The sequence below is a fragment of the Hemiscyllium ocellatum genome, chromosome 29, assembly GCF_020745735.1.
Source record: "Hemiscyllium ocellatum isolate sHemOce1 chromosome 29, sHemOce1.pat.X.cur, whole genome shotgun sequence".
Taxonomy (NCBI): domain Eukaryota; kingdom Metazoa; phylum Chordata; class Chondrichthyes; order Orectolobiformes; family Hemiscylliidae; genus Hemiscyllium; species Hemiscyllium ocellatum.
In genome coordinates this window covers 24,038,012-24,065,966 of record NC_083429.1, presented here as the reverse complement: position 1 = coordinate 24,065,966, position 27,955 = coordinate 24,038,012, and the positions used below count along the sequence as shown (strand labels likewise).

General features: G+C 44.5%; 1 protein-coding gene and 1 pseudogene across 8 annotated transcripts in view; one reads left to right on the top strand and one right to left on the bottom strand.

The window, feature by feature from the left end:
- Positions 1 to 27,955, bottom strand: part of pknox2 (pbx/knotted 1 homeobox 2) — a 439,080-nt gene that overhangs the window by 403,521 nt on the left and 7,604 nt on the right. The window lies entirely within an intron of this gene.
- LOC132829512 (uncharacterized) lies at positions 312 to 27,596 on the top strand (annotated as a pseudogene).

Genomic DNA, 27,955 nt, shown 5'->3' with positions numbered 1-27,955 from the left:
GCTTGGAGTGGCCATTTTGAAGACCTTTCCAATGAAGTATTCGGAATGACAAGACAGCATTTTCAATTGCATATCACAACATTTAGAGACAAGCTTGGAAATCAGGATTAGTGGTGCTGGAAGAGCACAGCAGTTCAGGCAGCATCCAAAGTGCAGCGAAATCAAATCGCTGGGAATTTGATTTTGCTGCACTTTGTATGATGCCTGAACTGCTGTACTCTTCCAGCACCGCTAATCCAGAATCTGGTTTCCAGCATCTGCAGTCATTGTTTTTACCACGCTTGGAAATCAATCAACACACTGTGGCAATCATGAAAGCTATCGCCCAAAAGAAGAACAAAGCGGATGGTGACAGAACCTCCACTGAAATCTTCAAGCGCAAAGGAGTGCAAGTGACACTCCACCCCCACAGCCTCATCCTACTGACCAGGAATGAAGAAGTTATCCTAAATGATCTCAAGGAGATCACAATTGTGACAATCTTCAAGAAACAGAAGAAATTGGACTACAGAAATTACAGATGCATCTTCTTGCTCTCCTTTGCCAAAGATAATTTAAGAACCCTTCTAAAGCAACGCACTACATTGAAATTCAGGGTAATTGTTCAATCAATATAGGTTTAAGCTACAAAGAGATATTGCCTACATGAGTTGCACATCTCAACAACTACAGAAGAAACATCAATCATTCTGCAAATTTACTGTGTTTTCACAACTTTGGACTCTCTAAAACAATTTACAAGCAACAAAGTGCTTTGGAAGTGAAATCGCAAATGCAGAAAATTGGTAGAAAATTTGTACAAAGTTCCAAAAGGAGTAACACAATAAATGGTGAAGATAATCTACTTTAAAGACATTGGTTGAGATATAAATGTTGGCCAGGATACCCCCCTGCAGTTCTTTGAATTACTGCTATAAAATCTTGTAAAATGTACCACAGCAGGGTAATAGGGTCATCATTTAATATCTCAGCCAAAAGACAGCACCTTCAAAATGTGCAGCACTCCATTAACAGCAGAATACATTACAACATTATGAAAAGATCTCAAAACATTTTGAAAATTCAATACAAGTGGTTGATTGCAAAATCAATATTAACCTTTTATTTCAATTCAAGGTTGTTTGCCACTTTATATTTGAAAATTACACAATGTACAAATTATATCTTTTACACGATTCCCACCTCACTAAAAAAAAATTTGATTCATGTTTGAATTATAAGCACTTTACAGGATAATAAGTGAGACAATGCACCTTCATCTGAAGCCAACACAGGATCTAGTTCTTATCAGAAGGAAGACCTCTCTTATGCTTCAATGAAAATGTGTTCAAGCAGCCTCTACTCAGGTATAGTGCACATGGACTCAAGAATGAAAAAAAATAGAGTGCAAATGGAAAATAAATGAATAATTTAACTCAGACAAGCAACAAAATATCAAAATCACACCTGGATATAACAGAGGCATTCTATTGTGGGTGTGTTTAACATGACTGTTGTGGGGCAGCTTTACCTCCCTCAGTTCATTCAGAACCTCATTTGGCAATGTTTACTCAAGATGCTAATCTGGAACAATGGTGCGCAGTCCTGTCTGGCAATACTCAATGGGTCAATGTAGAAAAGGAAAGCTTTACCTTATGATAGTTAGGATTTCAATTTTTTTAAAAAATAGGGTCTGTCAGCATCTGTGCAGGAAGAAACAGTCCATATTTCACCCTGATTTTCTATCTCCCATGATGTTGGCAGAACTGTCCAGCATTTTCTGTTCTGTTTCTATTGCAGATTGCCAGCACTGCAGTACTTTGCTTTGTTCTGACCGTAAGATATAGGCTATTCATTCCAGAGTCTGCTCCACCATTCAATCATGGCTGATACTCTAAAGGGTCATGCCTTCACTTGGAGCATATGCCCTTGGGTCTTAGGGTCTCCGACTAATGGAAATATCTTCTCCATCTCCACTCTATCCAAGCTTCTCAGTATTCTGTAAGTTTTAATAACATTCTCCCTCATACTTCTAAACTCCACTGAGTATAGACCCAGAGTCCTCAACCACCACTCATTTGACAAGCCTTTCATCCCCAAGATCATTCTTGTGAACTTCTTCTGAATCCCCTCCAAATCTAGCACTCCCTTCCTTAGATACTGGGCTCAAAAGCGCTCAGTTTCCAAATGTGATCAGACCAGAGCCTTGTACAGCCTCAGGGCATTCCAGCCCTCTTGAAATGAATGCTAACATTGCATTTGCCAACTGCCACTGAACCTACCCATTAGCATTAAGATAATCCTGAACTCACATTCCAGAGTCTCTTTATGCTTCAGATTTCCACAATCTTTCCCCCTTTATAAAATAGTCTATGCCTCTATTCTTCCTACCAAAGTGCATAACCTCATACTTTTTGACATTGTACTCCTCCTGCCACTTCCTTGCCCACTCTCCTAGTCTGTCCAAGTCCTTCTACAGACAACCTGTCTTCTCAACATTATGTGGTCATCCACCTGTCGAGTCATCTGCAAATTTAGCAACAATACCCTCAGTTCCTTTGTCATTAATGTACAACATGAATAGTTGTGGTTCCAAAACAACCCTTGAAGTCAACAGCTGCATCCTTAAAAAGAATCCTTCATCACCACTTACTGCCTTCTGCCAGTCAGTCAATCCTCTATCATGCCAGTATCTTGCACCCAATACCACAGCCTCCTATCCTATTTCGCAACTTGCTGAGCAGCATATTGTCAAAGGCTTTCTGGAAATCTAAATAGATCCCATTCACTGGTTCTCCTTTGTCTAACCTGCTTATTATCTTCTCAAAAAATTTGAACAAATTTGTCTGGCATGACCGCCTTGACAAAGCCATGCTGACTTATCCCTATTTTACCATGCACTTCAAGTACTCTACAATCTCATCTTGAACACTGGACTCTAAAATCTTACCAACGACTAAGGTCAGGTGAACAGGCCTATGGTTTCCTGACTTCTGCCTCCCTCCCTTCTTAAACAGGTGTTACTTTAGCCATTTTCTAGACCTCTAGAGCCTTCCCTGATTCTAGTCATTCCTGAAAGATCACCCATGCCTCCACAATGTCTTTAGCTATCTCATTCAGAACTCTGGGATGTAGTCTATCTGGTCTGGGTGATTTACCCACCTTTAGACCTTTCAACCTTTCCAGCACCTTCTCCTTAGTAATGGCTATGACACTCAGCTCCTATGCTCTTTTATTCTTGAAATTCTGGTATGCTACCAGTGTCTTCCACCATGAAGAATGATACAAATTATCTATTCAGTACCTCAGCCACTTCTCTGTTCACCATTACTACTTCTCCAGCAGTCCAAAGTCCACCCTTGCCTCTCTCTCAACTTTCATGTATCTTTAAAAAGATTTCTTGCAATCTTCTTTTATATTATTATTATAGCTTCAGTTTGTTTGACAAGATACATAAAAGCAAAATCTTCAGGCAAATAATCTTTAACGTTACTTCAAGATAAAGTGTGACAGTAATACAACGGAATAATAGACAATAGGTGCAGGAGTAGGCCATTCGGCCCTTCGAGCCAGCACTACCATTCATTATGATCATGGCTGATCATCCTCAATCAGTATCCTGTTCCTGCCTTATCCCCATAACCCTTGATTCCATTATCTCTAAGAGCTCTATCAATCTCTTTCTTGAAAGTATCCAGAGACTTGGCCTCCACTGCCTTCTGAGGCAGAGCATTCCACACACTCACCACTCTCTGGGTGAAGATATTTCTCCTCAACTCTGTTCTAAATGGCCTACTCCTTATTTTTAAACTGTGTCCTCTGGTTCTGGATTCACCCGTCAGCAGAAACATGCTTCCTGCCTATTTTAACAATCTTATACTTCTCAATCAGATCAGATCAGGAACACAAGGTTATAAAAATAAAAAAAACACTGTCAGGTGAAAATATTCTTCAAACAAAGAACTACTGTGGCAAAGAATGGATTCATGGGGGTGGTGAAGGCAAAACAAATGGGACGCATTTAAGGAAGAATGGGGCTCAAGGGTCTCAATGTAGGTCTAAGCTAGAGAAACCAAATGGCCATGATCTGAATGGGACAAAGCTGCAGAAACATCAGATCAGACTTGCAAATGAAAATTAGATTTCTGAAGGCAAAAGTAATTCACACATTTTCATTACGTTATTACATTATTCATATAGATAAGATGAATAGCAAAGGTATTTCCCCAAAGGTGGGAGAGTTCAAAATTAGGGGCATATTTTTGAGGTGACAGGTGCAAGACTTAAGAGGAATCTGAGGGGGAGCTTTTTAAATACTGAGAACGGTGCAGAGATGGAAGGAATTGTCAGAAAAAGTGGTAGATGCAGGTACAGTTATAACATTTAAAAGGCATTTAGGCAGGTGGAAGAAAGGCAAGTGAGGTGGCACAGTGGCTCAATGGTGAACCAGTGCCAGCAACCCAGGTTCGATTCCAGCCTTGGACTGTCTGTTTGAAGTTTGCACATTCCCCCCATGTCTGCGTGAGTTTCCTCCCATAGTCTAAAAATGAATCAACGAATAAGTTAGAAGTACACATTAAAGTGGGAAAACATGGGTCTGCAATTCTGCTGCTGTGCTAATAGAACCGGTTCTGCAATGTAAACATGGAGCAGCGATGCATTGACACAGATCTCCCACAACCCAAGCCACAGAAGCACCAAAATGCAGAAGCGGCTTCTGCGGAGAGATTACAAAAGCTGATACTCAAACCCAGGAAGCCAGTGAAGGGTGGATCGCAAAACGTTTCAACATATGAAATGACACAGATTAAGTAACCCTGGGATAGTTACTGCAAGGCCAGTCAAGCACACAGGACCACAACAGCTTAAGTGGGAAAAAGAAATTTCAGCTCTTTCAGGTGAATTTTCTCAACACAAGATCTGGAGATATTTTAAAATGGACAGGTTCAAAAAAAGTCAAAAATCACTTGCACAGATTAATGATGGAAAAGTTTGACTCTGATGGAAAGAGGTCAAAACAGCGAGCTTACTTGTTGCTAATTACTGACTTCACTCGGTATGATTTTGTCTTTTCCATTTTGTTCTCTTCAATCCTGTTGCTGCAATTTGGCCTTTCTAGTCAGGCCTTTAATCAATCTGTTCAGTGATATTATTGGATACCTCTGGAGCAGATGAGACATTAAGCAGGTGAGTGGGATCTTTCAAACAACAAATCCTACATTTTAATCAGATGAAATGAGTTTTTGGACAGTACTCCAAGAACACGAGCACTCCTTTCCTGCCCCTACAGAAAATGTATTTGAGGTGGAAAATTCTGTTAAAACTCAGCAGCCATATTTCCAAAGCACTGTCTACCCTGGATGTAAAAAGGTGTCATGGAGAGGGAGAGGAGAGGGAATCCCCTCCATATCCTACTCATGTTGCTAAATCAAGATAATTGGCCATTTACCCAATTGCTGTTTGTAGGTTTTTGCTAAGTGGAAATTGGCTAAACTCCTTCTGTGCATTATTACAGTAACTCTATCATAAACACAATGAATTAGCTGCAAAGCCTTTTAGATCATACCGAACACTTGAAAAATGTTTGATAAACACAAAAGCAAAATAGATCGGATGCAGGAACTCAGAAAAAAGGCAAGATGCTGAGCATTATCGAGGCAGTACTGGTGAAGGGAGAAAGTTATTTCTTTAGGTCAATGGCCTGTCATCAGAACTGAAAACCACTAAGGCAAAACAGGTTTCACACACGAACAGAGACAAAGGGAGAGGGGCAGAAATGAACAAAGATTGAGTTCTGTGATACAGTGGAAGAGAGCTGAAAAGATAATGGCAGGGTCAAAATGGGGTGGTAATGGATCATGTAAAGAGAGCTGGTTTAAATGCTGATCATGTAAATACTGTCAATTTTCATAAAATTCACCTGATTCACTAATGGGAAGGAAATCTGCCATCCTTACCCAGTCTGGCCTACATGTGATTCCAAACCCACTGCCTTATGGTTGACCCTTAAAAGCCCTCTGGACAATTAGAGATGGATAATAAATACTGGCATAGCCAGCAACACCTACAACCCTTGAACGAATAAAACAAGTTGGAGGCAGAGGTCAGAGCAGAATTGCTCTGCAGAATTCAAATGACTGGCAATCAGAAGCTCAGTGTGAAGACAATTAACTTCAGATGCTTAACACTGACTGTGGCTCTGTCAACCCAAATGCTCTTTCTTTGTTCACTTAATCAAGTGACATTGGTCCAGCTCCACAAAATATTTAACTTGAACAGGGCATGTTGCATTGCGTTCCTGAGCTCATCTGAAATTGTCATAACTTTAACAGAAAAAAAATCAAAAACAGTAAGAGAGGGGGAATGAATTGCAACTGATTGAATTCCTTTATTGATTCACGTACTTCATTTCATTCCTGGTGTGGATTATAAGTATATAAAAAACTTCATAACTCCAAAATGATGTAACAAAACTAAAATTGGCCCAAGAGAAGCTGTAAATGTGCCAGATAGATTATCTACTTGAGAATTTATGTTTTAAATAAAAGCATAAATTGTTTCAAAAGGATAATTTTTATTCTCGATTTGCAGCTTAAATTCAGAAAATATTGCATTAGAGCTTAATTTGCCAACATTTCTTGAAAAGCTAATTCTAAAAGTTCAATTCTTCCCTTGGAAGAGATTTCAGTTTGTCTCTTTAGTTCATTGTCTTTGCTTTATTTCACTTTGCATATTTGATTTGGTATCTTAAAAAAAAACCTTGTCGCGGCCACATTTCCCTGCTCAGAAATGGTCTCCAGCTTCAACTCATTTATCTCAACTGGAATCTGCATCCACTTAAAACTTTGGAAACTGAGAAAGATATCCAGAATTTCTTGGCCTGCTGTTCCCACCATATCCTCAAATGTACTTTCAATGTCATGTACCATGACATGCATCATACATGGGAGAAGTCACCTCATTAGGGGTTTACTACAGGCCCCCTAATAGCAGCAGGGAGATGGAAGAAAGCATAGGTCGGCAGATTTTGGAAAAGTGTGGACGTAGTAGGGTTGTTGTAATGGGTGACTTTAACTTTCCCAATATTGATTGGAACCTCCTTCGAGCAGAAGATTTGAATGGAGCTGTTTTCGTAAGGTGTGTTCAGGAGGGTTTCCTAACTCAATGCGTTGACAGGCCGATGAGGGGAGAGGCCGTTCTAGACTTGGTGCTCGGAAACGAGCCAGGGCAGGTATCAGATCTTGTGGTGGGAGAGCATTTTGGTGATAGTGACCATAACTGCCTCACATTCTACATAGCTATGGAGAAGGAGAGGATTAGGGAAAATGGGAGGATATTTAATTGGGGAAGAGGAAACTATGATGTGATTAGACATGAGTTAGGGAGCACGGATTGGGAGCAATTGTTCCATGGTAAAGGCACATTAGACATGTGGAGAATGTTTAAGGAACAGTTTTTGCGAGTGATGAATAAATATGTCCCCCTGAGACAGGCAAGAAGGGGTAAAATAAGGGAACCTTGGATGATGAGAGCGGTGGAGCTTCTCGTCAAAAGGAAGAAGGTAGCTTACATAAGGGGGAGGATGCTAGGGTCAAGCTCAGCTCTACAGGATTACAGGCAGGCGAGGAAGGAGCTCAAAAATGGTCTGAGGAGAGCCAGGAGGGGGCACGAGAAAGGCTTGGCAGAACGGATTAGGGAGCACACAAAGGCATTTTACACTTTTTGTGAGGAATAAGAGAACGGTCAAAGAAAGAGTAGGGCCGATCAGGGATAGCATAGGGAATTTGTGTGTGGAATCTGAGGAGGTAGGGGAAGCTCTAAATGAATTTCTTGCATCTCTGTCTTTACGAAAGAAACAAACTTTGTAGTGAATGAAACCTTTGAAGAGCAGGTGTGCATGCTGGAATGGATAGAGATAGAGGAAGCTGATGCGCTGAAAATTTTGTCAAATATTAAGATTGACAAGTCGCCAGGCCCGGACCAGATTTGTCCTCGGCAGCTTTGCGAAATGAGAAATGCAATTGCTTCGCCACTTGCGAAGATCTTTGCATCCTCGCTCTCCACTGGAGTTGTACCTGAGGACTGGAGAGAGGCAAATGAAAATCCTCTCTTCAAGAAAGGAAATAGGGAAATCCCCAGCAATTACAGACCAGTAAGTCTCACGTCTGTCGTCTGCAAGGTGTTAGATAGGATTCTGAGGGATAGGATTTATGACCATCTGGAAGAGCATGGCTTGACTAAATGCAGTCAACACAGCTTTGTGAGGGGCAGGTCATGCCTCACAAACCTTATCGAGTTCTTTGAGGATGTGACTAGAAAAGTTGATGAGGTCAAGCTGTGGATGTGGTGTATATGGACTTCAGCAAGGCATTTGATAAGGTTCCCCATGGTAGGTTTATTCAGAAGGTCAGGAGGAATGGGATACAGGGAACATAGCTGTCTGGATACAGAATTGGCTGGCCAACAGAAGACAGCGAGTGGTAGTAGAAGGAAAATATTCTGCCTGGAAGTCAGTGGTGTGTGGTGTTCCACAGGGCTCTGTCCTTGGGCCTCTACTGTTTGTGTTTTTTATTAATGACTTGGATGAGAGGATTGAAGGATGGGTCAGCAAGTTTGCAGACGACACAAAGGTTGGAGGTGTCGTTGACAGTATAGAGGGCTGTTGTAGGCTGCAGCGGGACATTGACAGGATGCAGAGAATGGCTGAGAGGTGGCAGATGGAGTTCAACCTGGATAAATGCGAGGTGATGCAGTTTGGAAGGTCAAATTTGAAAGCTGAGTACAGGATTAAGGATAGGATTCTTGGCAGTGTGGAGGAACAGAGGGATCTTGGTGTGCAGGTACATAGATCCCTTAAAATGGCCAAGTGGACAGGGTTGTTAAGACAGTATATGGTGTTTTGGCTTTCATTAACAGGGGGATTGAGTTTAAGAGTCGTGAGATCTTGTTGCAGCTCTATAAAATTTTGGTTAGACTGCACTTGGAATACTGCATCCAGTTCTGGTCGCCCTATTATAGGAAAGACGTGGATGCTTTGGAGTGGGTTCAGAGGAGGTTTACAGGATGCTGCCTGGACTGGAGGGCTTATCTTAAGAGAGGTTGACTGAGCTCGGACTTTTTTCATTGGAGAGAAGGAGGAGGAGAGGGGACCTAATTGAGGTATACAAGATAATGAGAGGCATAGATAGAGTCGATAGCCAGAGACTATTTCCCAGGGCAGAAATGGCTAACACGAGGGGTCATAGTTTTAAGCTGGTTGGAGGAAAGTATAGAGGGGATGTCAGAGGCGGATTCTTTACACAGAGAGTTGAGAGAGCATGGAATGCGTTGCCAGCAGCAATTGTGGAAGCAAGGTCATTAGCGACATTGAAGAGACTGCTGGACATGCATATGGTCACAGAAATTTGAGGGTGCATACATGAGGATCAATGGTCGGCACAACATCGTGGGCTGAAGGGCCTGTTCTGTGCTGTACTGTTCTATGTTCTATGTACACTCCTCAATCTCTCTAACAAGCACCATTAATTCAACCTCTCAAAGATGTCCTGGTCCAGAGTTTCATTTTGTTCCTCATCTCATTTGGGTCTTCAAGAAAAATCTTTTTGAAGTATTTCTTCCAGGCATAAGGGATTACAAACTGCAACAACTCCTGGCTGCTAACAGCTATCCCTTCACTTCATACAGTGCATTCCTGATCTTCAGCTCTCAGATTCTGTCAGCAGAGGCCTCAGCTTCATCCCCTTAATCCATTGAGATCGGGGTGTGAGTTCAACACAACACTCAGCTTCCATTGTTCCTGCCTCTTTGACCAGAAGTCCTCCACTCCACTAAACAGATCCCGTATCCCTTCTGCCTTCTCTAGATCTTTTAATTGCAAACTGCTGGCATGATGTCAGCCATCTCAATTTCTCTGCTCCTCTCACTTTCTAACCAAACTCGCTCTGCCCTCTGTTCTCAGCGGTCTAACCTGAGCATCTAACTTGCTGAGTGGGTGACAATGTTATTGCCTGGCGTATTGATCTCTGCCTACCAGAGGATGCAAGTCAACTCTGGCACTATCTCCTACCCCTCGTGGCCCACATCCTCACTTACAAAACATCAATCCAGTGTGTGCAGGACTGTCACTGACATCACCTCCAGAGGCAATCCTCCCTAAACAGCTTCCAGCCCATAGGCCCTAGTCCTGGCCAGCCTACTTCTACCTCCTTACCAAAAGAGATGAGACTGCCTTGGACGATTCTTTATCTCAATCTTTCCTTGCCACACTGAGTTTGTTCAAGCTACCACAACTTACCTTTTCCTAACTACATCTGTGATTATTTCAATGCCCTATAACCCTTCAGCAGGTCCAAGGTCTCAATATTTCTTCATTATGTACAGTCAATCCCTGATACCTTTATCCACCACCAGGTCTCAAAGGTCTCCACCACAAACTCGACAGAGGCCCAACCACTGCTACCCTCTTCCATCTGGATGAGTTTGTCCTTCACTCTGAATAACTTGCCCTTCAACTCAACTCACTTTCTCGAAATATAAAAAAAAGGGTGTTACTTATATGCACTTGCATAAGCCTGTGTTTTTGAGAGCTATGTGGAACATTTGTAATGTTAATCTAACTTTTTGCCTTTTCCCATTATATTAAAGGCTTCACAAATGCCACAACCAGCTTTCCCCATGAACTGGAAAATTTAATTGCTTTGTGCTTCAAATTTCTCTCATTGGTCCATTTTTGACTCTTCCAAGTTCTATCGACATTTCTGAAGAAATGCTATCTCCAAGTATTCAAACCAAATCCACGGACCCCCAGACCAACCTAGATTACATTTCCTCATTTCCTGCATCCTGCAAGGATCTCTATTCCATTCTCTCAGTTTCACCACTTCCATCACATCAGCACTTCCACAACAGAACTTCTGATGTTTTTCTTTTCTTTTACATCGAAGATTCCCACCCAGTGTCATTGACAGAGCCTTCCATCAGTTAGGACTTTCCCTTCTATTCCATGATTGTAAGATTCCTTCACCCTTCCCTGCAGCCCATTAGCTTCTATCCAAGCCATTTCTGCCTGTCCAGCAATGATGACACCACAAAGTGTCTTCCTTTGAACCCCTTTTCAACTTTTGCAATGGGACCATTCCCTTCCATGTCACCCTGGTCCACTTCTCAGTCACCCCTAACATCCCATTTGCAAACCTGTCCTTTCACCTCCTCCCTTCTCACTGCTAAGGCCCCCAAGCACTCCTTCCAAATGAAAGTGATCTACTTGTATACGTTTCAGTTTAGTGTGCTCTCTTTTACATTACAGTGAGCAAACTGAGATGGGAGGGCATGTTTGCAAAGCAAGTCCATTCTGTCTGCCCGAGCGTCCTCCTGAAGATTATGATTATTTTTCACTGTACTCTCATTCTCGCCTCGCGCTCTCCATGGTCTGTTATAGTGTTCCAATAAAGCTCGAGGAACAGGACCTTGTCCCAGCATTCCACAACCTTCTGAACTCATTGAATTCAGCCGTTCTAATTCGGAATCCCTGTCTCCACGCATGTTCCATGTGTTTTTGAAGATTGTTGAAAGTCTGTTTCGATTTTAACCCCCTTGCATTGAGATGGCTGCTGTATAGCCATTCATCGATTTCTGTACTCTCCCCATTACCACTCACCGGCAAATGCACCATGACAACGTTTAGCAGTGTACCTCCCTTCCCCTCTACTGCATCACAGGCCTTCCTTTTTCATGCTCCTGCTTCAATCAATAACCTAAAATGTAAAATGTTTCTCTTCACAAACGCTTCCAACATTTTGTTTTGATTTGGAAAACACTACATTGTCAGTGCTTTACTCACAAGCTTGATCAAGGCAGCCCACTTCGATGCAAAGCCCACAGCACAGCAGCAGATACTAATTGTTGCCCACCACTGTGTAATTGCTCTTAGCAGAGTTGGTAGAGGGCTATAGGGTTAGGCTCTAATTCTAGTCTTTTGTCCACCCACAGCCCCCAAACCTCCCAGCTTCCTTCATGAAATAACTCCACACAGGTTGGTATCCTGTCACCAAATTGCGCTTTATATACAAATGCAGTGTCTTGGACACTGATCCAGTTTTCTCAGAGCTAGCACTCAGTGAACAGAATCCCTGATCCTCCTGTTTATATCTGTCAGTCAGGGCTCCCTGATTGGATCTGGTTAACAGCCCCACTGAGGGAACTCATATTCTACGACCTCATTCCAATCACTACACTTCACACCACAATTCAAGACCATGCTTTCAGTTACAGTACAAGATTGGGATCCCATCTACAGTTTTCAGATTTGCTCCTTCTCTCTTTACTGGAAGGGTACACTTCACACATTAACTTTTAAGCTTTTAAAATCACCGCTTCTAATGTTTTTCCTTGGATCTGTGTCAATGTAGCTCTGATAATGCATTCATGAAACACCTGGAGAGCTTTTTCTTTCAACCATGTTAAAGGTGAAGGATACAGTGTCGTAAACAAGTTACTGTAAAACAGAACAGTTGCACAGTAATCTCTGAAAAAAGGTGCAGTTTCCAAACAATATGAGGATGATGACTGTGCACTTGCTACTGGTCCATGTTCTGTCACAGCATTATTACAAGAAAATTTACAATAAGATAACATTGTGCTTTAAATTGGCCACCGCAACCATGGAGATGTTTTCATCTCTGGTTGCTACGTGTATAATCAAACAAAAGCAAAAGAATTCCCTCAAGTTGGAGCATAATAGATTTCAACAGCCACATTTCAAATGTTACTACAAATATCAGGAAATCTTCCCCCTGTTAAGGGGCCTTAGACAGGAAGTGGAAAAGAAGCGCCACTCTATGCAGTTTGGTTTGTTTTGAGATGAGGTGTATATTTGGAATGGAACAGAGCAAATGCTATTTGGACCTAACCATTCTATACCTGATCTGATTGCATTTTTGAGTGTTTCATACCTCAGCAAAAACATTCCCTACCCTGGCACTCCAAGATCCACCAAAAAAAAACATGCTTTGTAAAGTACACTGAACTTTACAATGACACTTTTTCCAATCAATTTAAACTCAAAGTTATAATTTTTTTGAAGCAACATGTTCAAAGATGTTTTTACACACCTCTGGAGCAGGTGGGTTATAAAACATGCAAGGCAGAGCGACGTCAAATCTACATTTAAAACATCTAACTATAAATACAGTGTGAAAGTAATTCTAGAACAAGTTGAAATGGAGTTGACACTGCCATGACTAACTTGCCAGCACATGGTTATGTCTATAACTGCAGGCAGAGTAAGCAAGGCATAGGTATACACATACACAAACTATATATAAGAAACACACAAGTTTAATCACATACTAGGTTATGTTATGTTATCAGAGAGGGATTCCACTTTTTGAATTGCTTATACTTCAAAGCTCACTTCAAACAATTGTATATTTTCAAGAAAAAAGGAACATACAGGCTCACTGCTGTTGTAAGTAGACCCACACTCTGCCCAGTGTAAGATCAGACCACAAAAGGTCAGGCAGACCCCAAAAGTTCAAACACAGAAGATTCCCTGTCTCAGGACCCACCTCCCAATATATCCTCTTCAGACAGAGTCTGGTAACTTGGCAGAATCGCTTATCTTAGGCCACAGCTGAAGAGCAAGCTCTAGGTGTGATGGGTAAATGATAACACAGCAAGTACTGTGCACATGAAGTCACCAACTTTCACAGCTGGGTAGGATGGGTAGCAGTAGACATAATATCAAAAACGGCAGCAGAGATAATTCCCTCAAGATGTTATAAGACCCAGCTTTGAGAAGTTGGAAGCCGTGACATTGTGACTGACTGTAACGATCAGAAGCTGAACGTTGACATCACGATGTCATTCTCCAGCTGTCACAAGGTGTCCCATTTCATGTTGCAGATGGCTGTAATTATAGGTCGGCTGGGAAAGGGTGCAAACTTTTTTTTAAAACTGGCAAACTTGGTGTCTCGAAGACCTGTTACTCAAGAATGCAAAAACCATTAAACACATGAAAGTCCTTCATCTCATGGTGGAGATACCTCAGCACTTCAGAACAATACTCTCAAGCCCAAGATTAGATCACTGAAGCCTAAAGAGGTCTAATGCCCATCGCTGACTGCACAAATTTACAGGACAGTTCTTGGCATTCGGAGGATAACACAATCTGTTCATTTACAATTAGAATTGTTGATTACTGGCATCTCAATAACTCAAAGTTCATCTTTAAATGGAATTCTGGGACTTTTAACCAAAATCCTGAAATCACAATGTCCTATTCCCAGGAGGAGGAGCTAAAATCAGTGGTCTTGATGTCAGTGCTTAGTAATTCACATTAAACATAAGATTTCTCTAGCAACCACTGATGGCTTGGACTCCATTTACACTCTGGTCAGTCTGACCATATAGTCGATAGAAAACTGAAAATGTTCTCTTCTTCCCATTTCAGAGAGAGAGGGGGAGAGATAGAGATAGATAGAGAGAGAGAGATAGAGAGAGAGAGATAGAGAGAGAGAGAGAGAGAGAGAGAGAGAGAGAGAGAGAGGGGGAGATAGAGAGGGGGAGATAGAGAGGGAGATAGAGAGGGAGATAGAGAGGGAGAGAGAGAGAGAGAGAGATAGAGATAGAGATAGATAGATAGAGAGGAGAGTGGAAAGAAGAGAGTGGAAAGAAGAGAGTGGAAAGAAGAGAGTGGAAAGAAGAGAGTGGAAAGAAGAGAGTGGAAAGAAGAGAGTGGAAAGAAGAGAGTGGAAAGAAGAGAGTGGAAAGAAGAGAGTGGAAAGAAGAGAGTGGAAAGAAGAGAGTGGAAAGAAGAGAGTGGAAAGAAGAGAGTGGAAAGAAGAGAGTGGAAAGAAGAGAGTGGAAAGAAGAGAGTGGAAAGAAGAGAGTGGAAAGAAGAGAGTGGAAAGAAGAGAGTGGAAAGAAGAGAGTGGAAAGAAGAGAGTGGAAAGAAGAGAGTGGAAAGAAGAGAGTGGAAAGAAGAGAGTGGAAAGAAGAGAGTGGAAAGAAGAGAGTGGAAAGAAGAGAGTGGAAAGAAGAGAGTGGAAAGAAGAGAGTGGAAAGAAGAGAGTGGAAAGAAGAGAGTGGAAAGAAGAGAGTGGAAAGAAGAGAGTGGAAAGAAGAGAGTGGAAAGAAGAGAGTGGAAAGAAGAGAGTGGAAAGAAGAGAGTGGAAAGAAGAGAGTGGAAAGAAGAGAGTGGAAAGAAGAGAGTGGAAAGAAGAGAGTGGAAAGAAGAGAGTGGAAAGAAGAGAGTGGAAAGAAGAGAGTGGAAAGAAGAGAGTGGAAAGAAGAGAGTGGAAAGAAGAGAGTGGAAAGAAGAGAGTGGAAAGAAGAGAGTGGAAAGAAGAGAGTGGAAAGAAGAGAGTGGAAAGAAGAGAGTGGAAAGAAGAGAGTGGAAAGAAGAGAGTGGAAAGAAGAGAGTGGAAAGAAGAGAGTGGAAAGACGAGAGTGGAAAGACAGAGAAAGAGAGAAAAAAGAGGGAGAAAGTGACAGAGACAGAGAGGAGCGAGGAAAGAGGCAAGAGGAAAGAGCGTGAGCCAGCAAAAACAAGGGCAAGCCAGCTAAAAGAGAAGGAGTGTGCAATAAGAGCAAAAGGCGAGAAACAAATCTTAGCAGGACTTGTACACTTAATGGTAAGGTCCTCGGGAGTGTTGCTGAACAAAGAGACCTTGGAGTGCAGGTTCATAGCTCTTTGAAAGTGGAGTTGCAGGTAGATAGGATAGTGAAGAAGGCGTTTGGTATGCTTTCCTTTATTGGAAAGAGTATTGAGTACAGGAGTCGGGAGGTCAAGTTGCAGCTGTACAGGACATTGGTTAGGCCACTGTTGGAATATTGCATACAATTCTGGTCTCCTTCCTATTGAAAAGGTGTTGTGAAACTTGAAAGGATTTAGAAAAGATTTACAAGGATGTTGCCAGGGTTGGAGAATTTGAGCTTAGGGAGAGGCTGAACAGGCTGGGGCTGTTTTCCCTGGAGTGTCGGAAGCGGAGGGGTGACCTTATAGAGGTTTATAAAATCATGAGGGACATGGATAGGATAAATAGGCAAAGTCTTTTTCCCTGGCGTGGGGAATCTAGAAATAGAGGGCGTAGGTTTAGGGTGAGAGGAGAAAGATATAAAAGAGACCTAAGGGGCAATTTTTTCACACAGAGGGTAGTGCATGTATGGAATGAGCTGCCAGAGGATGTGGTGGAGGTTGGTACAATCGCAACATTTAAAAGCCATCTGGATGGGTATGTGAATAGGAAGGGTTTGGGTGGATATGGGCCGGGTGCTGGTAGGTGGGACTAGATTGGGTTGGGATAACTGGTCAGCATGGACGGGTTGGACCAAAGGGTCTGTTTTTGTGCTGTACATCTCTATGACTCTAAGTGAGCGAAAGCGCAACAATTGCAAAAGGAGAGTGCAAGAGCGCAAAAGTGGAGCGAGAGCAAGCAAGATACGAAAACCGAGCTAGAGCGAGGGAGTGCCCAAAAGAGAGAGGGAGTGTGCAAAATGCACAAAATAGAAAGCAGGAGTGAGAGAGTGAGAGCGAGAGAGAATGGAGCGACAAAAGAGAGGAAGGAGTGAGAAAAAGACAGCGAGCGAGCGGGAAGAGAGCTAGCGAGGGAAGGGAGCCAAAAGAGAGGGAGCGTGAGAAAAGAACGAGAGAGCGTGAAGAGAACGAGAGCGCAAAAATAGAGTGAGAGCACAAAAAGAGAGCGCAAGAACGCGAAAGGGGAACGAGAGCGAGAGAGAGAGAGAGAGAGAAGAAAACAGAGCAAGAGTCAGGGTGCGCACAAAAAGAGAGGGAACACGCAAAAACCACAAAGAGAAAGTGGGAGCAAGAGAGTGAAATGAGAGTGAGAGAGAGAGAGAGAGAGAAAGGAGCAAGAAAAGAGAGCGAGTGAGTGGGAAGAGAGCCAATAGGGCGGGAGTGTGCAATAAGAGTGGGAATGAGAGAGGAGAATCTAAAGCAAAAGTGACCGAGAGTGCAAGAAGAGCAAGAACCCAAAAAGGGAGAGAGAAGCAGAGATGAAAACAGAGCAAGAGCAAGGGGAAGCGTGAAAAAAGAGAGCACGTGCAAAAAGCACAAAGAGAGCGTGGGAGCGAGAGTGAAAAGAGAGAGCGAGAGAGAAAGAAAGGAGCGAGAAAAGAGAGGAAGGACTGAGAAAAGACAGAAAGAAGAAAGAAAACAGAGCATGCAAGTGGGAAGACAGCGAGCGGGTGGGAAAAGAGCAAAAAGAGACTGAATGCACAAGAAGTACAAAGAGAGAGAAAGGAGTGAGAAAAGACAGAAAGGAGCAAGAAAACAGAGCGTGCAAGTGGGAAGAGCGCGAACAGGCAGGAAAAGAGCAAAAAGAGAGGGAGCATGCAAAACAAAAAGAGAGAGTGTGCAAAAAGCACAAACAGAGAGCGGGAGCAAGAGAGCAAAAAGAGAGTGAAAACGAGAGAGAAAGGTGCGAGAAAGAGAGAGGAAGGAGCGAAAGAAGACAGAAAGAAGTGTGAAAAGAGAATGAGCATTGGGGAATAGAGCGAGCGAGAGGGAAGAGAGTGAAAAAGACAGGGAGCATGCAAAAAGAGAGCACGCACAATAAGAGAGGGAGCGCACAATAACAGATGGAGCGCGCAATAAGCACAAAGAGAGCACGGGGCAGGAGTGAGAGCAAAAAGAGCATGAGATCGAGAGAGAAAGAAGCAAGAAAAGAGAAGGAGCAAGAAAAGACACAAAGGAGTGTGAAAAAAGAGAGAACAAGTGAGCCGGAAGACAGCAAAAAAGAGAGGGAAGAGAGAGGAAAGAGAGGGAGTGCGCAAATAAGAGAGGGAGCACACAAATGAGAGGGAGCACGCAAAAAGCACAAAGAGAGAGTGAGACAGAGGGGGAAAGGAGCGAGAAAAGAGAAAAAGGAGCAAGAAAAGAAAGGAAGAGAGTGAGCGGGTGGGAAAAAAGAGCAATAAAGAGAGAGAAGTGTGTAAAAAGAGAGGGAGTACACTATAAGCACAAAGAGAGAATGAGAGCAAGAGAGAAAGGAGTGATAAAAGAGATCATGCAAGCAGGAAAATAGTGAGCGAGCGGGAAAAGAGCGAAACGAGAGTGAAGAGAGCAAAAAGAGAGTAGCACGCAAAAAAAAGAGAGGGACTGCACAAAAAGAGACGGAGTGCTCAAAAAAAGAGGGGGAGAGTGCAATAAGGGGGGAGTGTGCAATAAGCGAAAGAGAGTGAAAGCGAGAAAAGAAGAAGCAAGAAAAGATAGAAAGGAGTGAGAAACGACAGAAAGGAATGATAAAAGATAGAAAGGAATGAAAAAAGTGAGTGAAGAAGTGGGAAGAAACCTAAAAGGAGAGGTAAGAGAGCACGTAAAGAGAGGGGAGAGGGTGAAAAGAGAGGGGACACCGCAAAAAGAGAGTGCGTTGAGTGAGGGAGAGCGCAAAGAGTGAGGGAGAGCGCAAAGAGTGAGGGAGAGCGCAAAGAGTGAGGGAGAGCAAAAGCACAAAAAGAGAGTGAGAGCATGAAAAGACAGCGATACCTTCAGCATGAAATGAGAGCAAGAGTGCAAACAGAGTCAGAATGAGTGAGAAATAAGAGAAAAGAATGCGAATGAAAGAGCAGAGAGCAGGAGAGGAGAGCTGAGAGCAAAGAGCGAGAGAGAGAGTATAGAGCAAGAAGAGCGAGAAAGCAAGAAGAGGAAAAAAAAGAGAAAAGAGCAAAAGAGTGAACAAGCGAAGGATGAGGGCACATGAGGAAAAAGACCAAAAAGAATGCGCGAAAGAAATCAGCAAAGAGAGCAAGCTAGAAAAAAAGAGAGCGAGAGCAAGCAAGGGAAAGAGAAGAGCGAAAGATAGAAAAGAGTGAGTGAGAGAAAAGAGTGAGTGAGAGAGAAGAGAACAAGAAAGAGAGAGCAAAAGAGAGAGGAGAGAGAAAAGTGCGAGAGAGAAGAGAGTAAGAGAGCAAGACAGTGCGAGAGAGAGAAGAAAAAGACAAGAGAGAGTGAGAGAGAAAAAAGACCAAGAGAGAAAAAAAGTGAGACACAGCAAAAGAGTGCGAGAGAGAGAAAAGAGCAAGAGAGAGAAAGGAGAGTGTGAGAGAGAGAAGAAAGAGCGAGAGCGAAGAGAGCAAGAGAGAAAGCAAAGACCTAGAGAGAGAAAAAGAGAGCGAGGGAAGAGAGAGGAAAGAGTGAGCGAGAGAAACGAGCGAGCAAGTGAAAACAGCGAGCGACAAGAGAGACGAGAGGGAGAAGAGAGAGAGCGAGAGAGAGCAGGGAGAGGAAAAAGAGCAAGAGAGAGAAAACAGTGAGTGTAAGAAAACAGAGTGTGAGAGAAAAGAAAGCGATAGTGAAGAGTGAGAGAGACAAGAGCGAGAATGAAGAGACCGCGCGCAATAAGCACAAAGAGAGCGCGAGGCAGAAGCAAGAGAGCGAAAGGAGTGTGAGAGCGACAGAGAAAGAAGTGAGAAAAGAGAGGAAGTAGCAAGAAAGGAGAGCGTGAGAGAAAAACATACCGCAAGAATAGCGAATGCAAGAGAAAAGAAAGCGTGTGAGAGAGAAGAGAGTGCACGAGAAAAAAAGCGAGTGATAGAGAAAAGACCAAGAGAGGAAGAGAGGAGAGAAGAGAAAGTGAGAGAGAAAAAAGAGCGAGAGTGAGGGAGAAAGAGCATACGAGAGACAAGAGAAGTGAGAGAAAGAGAAGAGAAAACAGAGCAAGTGAGAGAAGAATGAGCTAGAAAGAGAGCACGAGAGAACAGAGTGCGAGAGAGCAGAGCATGAGAGAGAAAAGAGAGTGAGGGAGAGAAAAGTGAGCAAGAGAGAAAAGAGAGCATGTGAGAGAGAAAAGCGCACGCGAGAAAAAAACCAAGCAAGAGGGAAATGACCAAGGGAGGAAGAGAGAAGGGAGAGAAGAAAGAGTGAGAGAAAAGAGTGAGTGAGAGAAAAGAGAAGAGAGAGCGAGAGATTGAGGAGAAAGCAAGAGAAAACGAGAGTGCAGGAGAGAAGAGAGAGAAAAGAACAAGAGAAGAGAGCGAGAGAAGAGAGAGGAGGGAGAGAGGGATGACAAGGGAAGGGAGAGAAGGGAGAGAGAGACAGCAAGAGAAAGGAGAGCGTGAGAGAAAAAGAGCAAGACAGAGAAAAGTGTGAGCAAGAGAGAAGAGAAGAGAAAGCAAGGGAGAAGAGAGAGCGAGAAAGGAGAGAGCATGACAGCGCGAGAGAAAGTACAGCGCGCAAGAATAGGGACTGAGAAAGAAAAGAGAGCGTGAGAATAGAGAATGTGAGAGAAAAGAGAGCGCAAGAGAGAGAGAGACAAGAGAGCACGAGAGAAAACAGCGCACGAGAGAAAAGAGAAACAAGACAAAAACGACCGAGAGAGAAAAGACAGTGAGAAGAGAGAGAGAAGAGCGAGTTCAAGGGAGAAGAGTGGGAGTGCAAGAGAAAAAGAGCACATGAGAGAAAAGAGCATGCAAGAGAAAGGAGAGCGCAAGAGAAAAATAGAGCGCAAGGATAGAGAAGGTGAGAGCAAAGAGAGTGAGCGAGAGAAAAAAAAGAGCGAGAGAGAAAAGAGAGTGAGAGAGAGAGAAGAGCGAATGTGACGGAGAAGAGCGGGAGTGCAAGAGAAAGGAGAGCGTGAGAGGAAGGAGAGCATGAGAGAAAAATAGACCGCAAGAATAATGAACACGAGAGAAAAGAGTGCACGAGAAAAAAAAGCGAGTGAGAGAGAAAAGACCAAGAGAGGAAGAGAGGAGAAACAGAAGAGAGTGAGAGAGAGAGAAAAGAGTGAGAGTGAGGGAAAAAAGAGCATGCGAGAGAAAGAGCAAGTGAGAGGAGTGAGCTAGAAAGAGAGCAGGAAAGACCAGAGTGCGAGAGAGAAAACAGCATGCACGAGAGAAAAGAGAAGCAAGAGAAAAGGAGAGCACGAGAGAAAGGGGAGCGCGAGAGAAAAATAAAGCGTAAGAATAGAGAATGCGAGAGAAAAGAGACTGTGCAAGAGAGAGAAAAGAGACCGTACAAGAGAGAGAAAAGAGCACGCGAGAAAAAAAACGAGCGAGAGAAAAGACCAAGAGAGGAGAAAGAGAGTGTGAGAGAAAAGAATGAGACAGAAAAAAAGAGTGAGAGAGAAGAGAAGAGAGAGTGACAGACAGAGGAGAGAGCAATACAAAACGAGAGTGCAAGAGAGAATAGAAAGAAAAGAGTGAGAGAAGACAGCAAGAGAGTGAAGCGCAGGCACGAGAGAGCAAGAGAGAGAAGAGAGAGCGAGGAGAGAGAGAGCGCGAGAGAAAGGAGAGCGCGAGAGAAAGGAGAAGACAGAGCGAGACCGAGAAAAGAGAGAGTGAGAGCGAGGGAGAAGAGAAAGCAAGAAAGACAAGAGAGAGTGAGAGAGGGAGAGGAGACAGCAAGAGAGCAAGAGTGCAAAAACGAAGAGAGCACAAGAGCAAAATGAGTACAAGAGAAGACCAACGAGAGAGACAAGAGTGCACGCAAGCAAGACAAGAGCACACGCGAGGCAAGAGCATGCGAGAGAAAGAGACACAGACAAGAGCGTGCGAGAGAAAAACTATCAAGAGAGACAAGACAGTGAGAAGAGTGAGAGAGAGACAGTGAAGAATGAGTGCAAGGGAGCAGAGCGGGTGTGCAAGAGAAAAGAGCACATGAGAGAAAAGAGCACAGGAATAGAGAAGGCGAGAGAAAAGACAGTGCACGCGAGAGAGAAAAATGAGCACGCAAGAGAGAGGAGTGAGATAGAGAGAGAAAAGAGCAAGACAGAGAAAAGAGTGAGCAAGAGAGAAGAGAGAACGAGGGAGAAGAGAATGAGAAAAAGAAGAGAGAGAGAGAGACAGAGGAGCGAGCAAGAGAGAACGAGAAAAAAAGAGCGAGAGAAACGAGTGAAACAGAACAAAGCACGAGAAAGAGGAGATCAAGTGAGAGTGAGAGTGAAGAGACAGCGAGACAGAAAAAAGAGCAAGCGAGAGAAAAGAGCGAGCGAGAGAAAAAAGAAAGTGAGAGTGAGAAAAGAACGAGAGAGAGTGCGCAGGAGAGGAAACAGCACGCAAGAGTAAAAAGAGAAGCGACAAAAAGTGACCGAGAGAGAAAAGACAGTAAGAAGGGCGAGAGAGAAAGAGAAGAACGGGTGCAAGGGAGAAGTGTGGGCCTGCAAGGGCAAAAAACACGAGAGAAAAGAGTGTGCAAGAGAAAGGAAAGCGCGAAGGAAAAATGGAACGCAAGAATAGAGAAGGCGTGAGAAAAGACAGTGGGCGAGAGCGAGAAAAGAGCACGCAAGAGAGAGGAGTGAGACAGAGAGAGTAAAGAGCAAGACAGAGAAAAGAGTGAGAAAGAGAAGAGACAGCGAGGGAAACGAAAGTGAGAAAGAGAGGAGAGGGCAAGAGAGAATGAGAGCAAAGAGCAAGAGAAGTGAGCGAGAGAGAACAAAGCTCGAGAAACAGGAGATCAAGTGAGAGTGAGAGAGAAAAGACAGCGAGCAAGAGAAAAGAGTGAGAGAGAGAAGAGAGCGAGAAAGAGAAGAGAGAGGGAGGAGAGAGCAAAGAAGAGTGAGAAAACGAGAGAGAAGACAGAGAAAAGAGCAAGAGAAGAGAGTGACAGAGAAGAGAGAGCGAGAGAGAGAGAAAAGAGACTGAGGGAGAGAAAGAGAGAGCAAGGAAGAAGAGGAAGAATGAGGAAGAAAAGAGCGCGAGAGAGCGCGAGGGAGAGAATAGAGCGAAAGAGAGAATAGAGCGAGAGAGAAAAGAGAGAGCGCAAGAGAAAAGAGAGCGAGAGAGAAAAAGAGCGCACGAGAGAAAAGAGCGCACGAGAGAAAAGAGCGCACGAGAGAAAAGAGCGCACGAGAGAAAAGAGTGCGAGAGCATAAGAGTGCGAGAGCATAAGAGTGAGACAGGCGACAGCAAGAGCAAAGTACAAGAGCGTGAGTGAAGAGACACAGTGAAGAGTGAAGGCAAGCGAGAAAAGAAGAGCGAGAGAGAAAAGCGAGCGAGAGAAAAGAGCACACGAGAGAAAAGAGAGTGAGAGCAAAAGCTAAGAGTAGAGGTGAGGGAGTGAGAGAGAAGAGCGAGAGAGAGAAAAGAGCAAAAGCGAGGGAGAAGAGCAAGGTCGAAAGCAAGGGAGAAGAATGAGAGCAAGGGAGAAGAGAGCATGTGAGAGAAAAAAGCGCGCGAGAGAAAAGAGAGGCAAGAGAAAAGAGAGGCAAGAGAAAAGAGAGGCAAGAGAAAAAAGAGAGGCAAGAGAAAAGAGAGGCAAGAGAAAAGAGAGGCAAGAGAAAAGAGAGGCAAGAGAAAAGAGAGGCAAGAGAAAAGAGAGGCAAGAGAAAAAAGTGAGAGAAGAGGGTATGAGAGGAGAGAGAGGGAGAAGAGACAGCAAGATAGAGAGCGCAAGAGAGACAAGAGCGCGCAAGAGAGACAAGAGCGTGCAAGAGAAAAGCAAGAAGAGAGCAAGAGAGAAGAGAGAGAGTGAGGAGAGAGAAAAGGGAGCGATAAAAGAGAGAGAGCGCGCGCGAGAGAACAGAGCGCGCGAGAGAGAGAGAAAAGAGTGCGCAAGAGACAAGAGCGCGTGAGAGAGAAAAGAAGCGGGTGAAATGAGAGTGAGCAAAAGAGAAGTGAGTGGGAAAGAAGCGAACGAGTGAGGACAGAGCACGCAAGACAGAGCGGAAGGCACAAGAGACAAGAGCGCGAGAAAGAGCCGAGAGCACGTGAGAGACAAGAGTATGCGAGAGACAAAAGAAACAAGTGAGCGAGAGTGAAGCAAGCGAGAGAGAGAAAAAAGCGAGAGAGAGAACAGCTAGAGAGAGAGAGCGTGCGCGCGGGAACAGCGAGAGCAAGGGAGAAGTGTGAGTGAGAAACGCAAGAGAGAGAAACAGCATGCAAGAAGAGCAAGAGCGAGGGAAAAGAGCAAGAGAGAGAGAAGAGCAAGAGAGAGAGCGAGGAAATAGAGCAGAAGCACGAGCCAAAACAACGCAAGAGAGAGAAAACAGCGTGCGGGAGAGGAAGACAGCGCGCGAGGGAGAGGAAGACAGCGCGCGAGGGAGAGGAAGACAGCGCGCGAGGGAGAGGAAGACAGCGCGCGAGGGAGAACAGCGCACCAGAGAGAGAAAAACACCACGCGCGAGACAGAACAGCGCGCCAAAGAGAGAACCGCGTGTGAGAGAGAAAAAACAGTGCGCGAGAGGGAAAAGGGCGCGAGAGGGAAAAGGGCGCGAGAGGGAAAAGGGCGCGAGAGGGAAAAGGGCGCGAGAGGGAAAAGGGCGCGAGAGGGAAAAGGGCGCGAGAGGGAAAAGGGCGCGAGAGGGAAAAGGGCGCGAGAGGGAAAAGGGCACACAAGAGAGAAAGCAAAAGGGGAGAGAAGAGAGAGAGAGCGCCAGAGAGAAAACAGAGCAAGAAAGAGAAGTGTGAGAGTGCGAGAGAGGGGAGAGATATATAGAGAGAAAAGGGAGCAAGAGAGAAAAGTATGAGAGGCAGCAAGAGAGCGAGACAGAAAAGAGAGCGAGAGAGAAAAGGTCGCTGGCGAGAGCAACATAGCGCATGAGAGACAAAAACAGAGTGCATGAGATAGAAAAAAGTGCGCACATGAGAAAAGGAAGTGCGAGTGAGCGAGAGAGATGCTGACAGAGAGACACAACGAGAGAGAGAGAGAGAGACACAGCGAGAGAGAGAGAAAGAGAGGAGCGCTCAAAAGACAAGAGCATGTTAGAGAAAAGAAGTGAGTGAAACAAGAGTGAGCGAGAGAGGAGAGAAGGTAAGCAAGCAGGTGAGAACAGAGTACGTGAGAGACAGAGGGGAGCGCACAAGAGACAAGATCGTGCGAGAGTGAGCGAGAGAAAGAAGAACAAGAGACAGGAGAGCGAGAGAGAGAAGAGATCGAGAGAGAGAAAAGATCGAGAGAGACATCGAGAGAGACATCGAGAGAGAGAGAGAGAGCGCAAGAGAGCGAGAGAGATCGAGAGAGAGAGAAAAGGGAGCGAGAGAAAAGAAGAGCGAGAGAGAAGAGTGAAGGAAAGAGCGCACAAGAGAAAAGAGAGGGAGAGCAAAAAGCGAGAGACAAGAGGGAAACAGAAGAGAGAAAACAGCAAACGCGAGAGAGAGGAAAGACCGATTGAATGAGAGAGAGAGAGAAAACAGCGAGCGAGAGAGAAAAGGCCAAGCGTGAAAGAGAGAAAAGAGAGCATGAGAGAGAGAAAAGAGCGCACGAGACGAAAGAATGCAAGCGAACAGTGCGAGAGACGAGCGAGAGCAAGACAGAAGAGCGAAAGCGAAGAGTGAGACAAAGAGTGAAGGCGAGCGAGCAAAGAGAGTGAGAGTGAAAAGAAGAGTGCATGACAGAAAAGAACACGCAAGAGAGGGCGAGAGAGAGAGAGAGAGAGAGAGAGAGAAAACACGGCGCGAGAGAGAGAGAGAACACGGTGCAAGAGTGGAGGGAGAAAGAGGGAGTGACAGAGAGGAGGGAGAGAGGAAAAGAGAAAAGAATGAGAGAGAGAAAATAGTGAGAGAGAGAATAGCGAGCGACAAGAGAAAAAGATAGAGAGAGGAGAGAATGAAACAGAGCAGAGAGAGTGAAAACAGCGAGCATGAGAGAAAACAGCGAGTGCGAGAGAAAAGAAAGTGAGTGTGAAAAGGAGAGAGAGAGAGACAAGAGCATACACGAGAGATAAGAGTGCACGAGAGGTAAGAGCGTACGAGAGAGAAAAGACGAGCAAGAAAAACGAGAGAGAAGAGTCAAACAAAAGAGAGCACAAGAGAAAAGGCGGCGAGAGCAAAAAGGGAGAGACAGAGTGAGACAGAAGATGAGTGAGGGGAGAGAGAGAGAGAGAGAGAGGGAGAGAGAGGGAGAGGAGAGAAAACAGCAAATGAGAGAAAAACAGCGAGCGACAAGAGACAGTGGAGAGAGAGAGAGAGCGTGCAAGAGAAAACAGCAAGTGCGAGAGAAAAGAGAATGCATGAGAGATAAGAGTGCGAGAGCAACAGTGAAGAGCATTGACAAGAGAGCAAATAGTGAGAGAGAAAAGAAAAGCGAGAGAGAAAAGTGAAGGAAAGAGCGCACAAGAGAAAAGACAGCAAGAGCAAAGAGCGAGAGACGAGAAGGAAACAGAAGAGCAAGACCAAGAGCAAGACCAAAGCAGAGCGAAAAAAAGAGAGTAAGAGAGAACAGCGAGAGAAGAGAGAGAAAACAGCGAGAGAGAAAACAGCGAAGGCGAGCGAGAGGAAAGACCGAGCGATGAGAGAAAGACAAAAAACAGCGAGCGCGAGAAAAAAGATCAAGCGAGAGAGTAAAGGCCAAGTGTGAAAGAGAGAAAAGAGAGCATGAGAGACATGAAAAAGAGCGCATGAGAGAAAAGAATGCAAGTGAACAGCGAGACAGACGAGCGAGAGCAAGAGCGAAGGCGAGAGCAAAGAAGAGCGCGCGAGAAGAGAGCGCGAGAGTGGGAAAAGAGAGCGAGAGAGGGAGAAGGCGAGAGAGGAGAGTGAGGGCGCGAGAGAGAAAAGGGCGCGAGAGAGAAAGCCAGAGAGTAGAGAGAGAGCAAGAGCAAAAGAAGAGCGCAAGAGGGAAAAAGAGCGCGACAGAGAAGAGCGAAATAGAGCACGCAAGAGAGTAAAACAGAGCAAGAGACAGACAGAGAGGAGTCAGAGAGTGTGACAGCGAGCAAGAAGAGAAAAGAGAGCGAGGGAGGAGAGAGCGAGGGAGGAGAGAGCGAGGGAGGAGAGAGCGAGGGAGGAGAGAGCGAGGGAGGAGAGAGCGAGGGAGGAGAGAGCGAGGGAGGAGAGAGCGAGGGAGGAGAGAGCGAGGGAGAGACAGACAGAAAAGAGAGCGAGAGACAAGAGAGAAAAAAACCATGGTGAGACAAAAAAAAGCACGTAAGAGCGAAAAAAAAGCGCATTCGAGAAAAGGGAGCACGGGTGAGCAAGAGAGAGAGAGGACAAGATAGAGAGAAAAAAGTGTGTGGGAGAGAGAGTGACAGAGCGAGAGCGAGAGAAAGCGAGAGCGAGCACGAGAGATGAGTGAAAGCGCGACAAGAGCGAGTGCAAGAGAAGACAGCAAGAGTGAGAGAAGATAAAAAAGAGAGGAGAGAGAAAACAGACAAGATAGAAAAGAGACGAGAGAAAAGAGAGCAAGCATGAGGGAGTGAGACAGAAAAAGAGCAAAAGGGAGAAGGATGAGTGAGAGTGAGAAAAAAGACTGCAAGAGCGAGACAAAAGAGAAAAGAGAGCTAGAGAAAAAAAAGAGGAGAACAAAAGCGAGCACGAGATAAAAGGGAGGGAGAAGAGCACGAGAGAAGAGTGAGAGCATGTGAGAGAAAAGAGAGCGCGCGAAAAAAAAGCACGCGAAAAAAGACAGCGCGCGAAAAAAGAGAGCGGGAGAAAAAGCGCAAGAAAAAAGCACGAGAGAAAAGAGAGCACAAGAAGAATAAGAGTGAGGGAGAGAAAAGAGAGGGGGAAGAGCAAGAGAGAGAAAAGTGGGGGCAGAGAGAGAGCAACAGAGAGAGAAGAAAGAATGAGAAAAAGTGAGTGAGAGAGAAAAGAGAGTGAGAGAGAGAGAGAACAGAGTGCGAGAGAGAGAGAAGAGTGAGCAAGAGAAGAGCGAGACAGTGCGAAAAGATGGCAAGAGGGAGGCGAGAGCAAGAGAGTGCATGAGGGAGAAAAGAGAGCACGCGTGAACACAAAGTGAGAGTGAGAGAGAAAGAGAGAGAGAAGAGCAAGAGGGAAAAAGAGTAAGCGAGAAGAGCAAGGGCGAGAGTGAAGAGTGGATCGAGCAAGAGCAACGAGAGAGACAAGCAAAAGGGAGACGAGCAAAAGGGAGGAGAGAGCGAGAAAAGAGGGAGAGAGAGAGAAAGGTGGGAGGGGAAAAACTGGAGAGAGAAAAAAAGGAGAGACAGAAAGAGAGAGAGAGCAAAAAGCTGGAGAGAAAAAGACGGAGTGGGAAAGAGAAAAGTGGGAGAGAGATCAAAATGATGGAGGGAGAGCGAAAAGACGGACAGTGAAAAGACAGAGAGCAAAAAGGAGAAGAGAGAGAGAA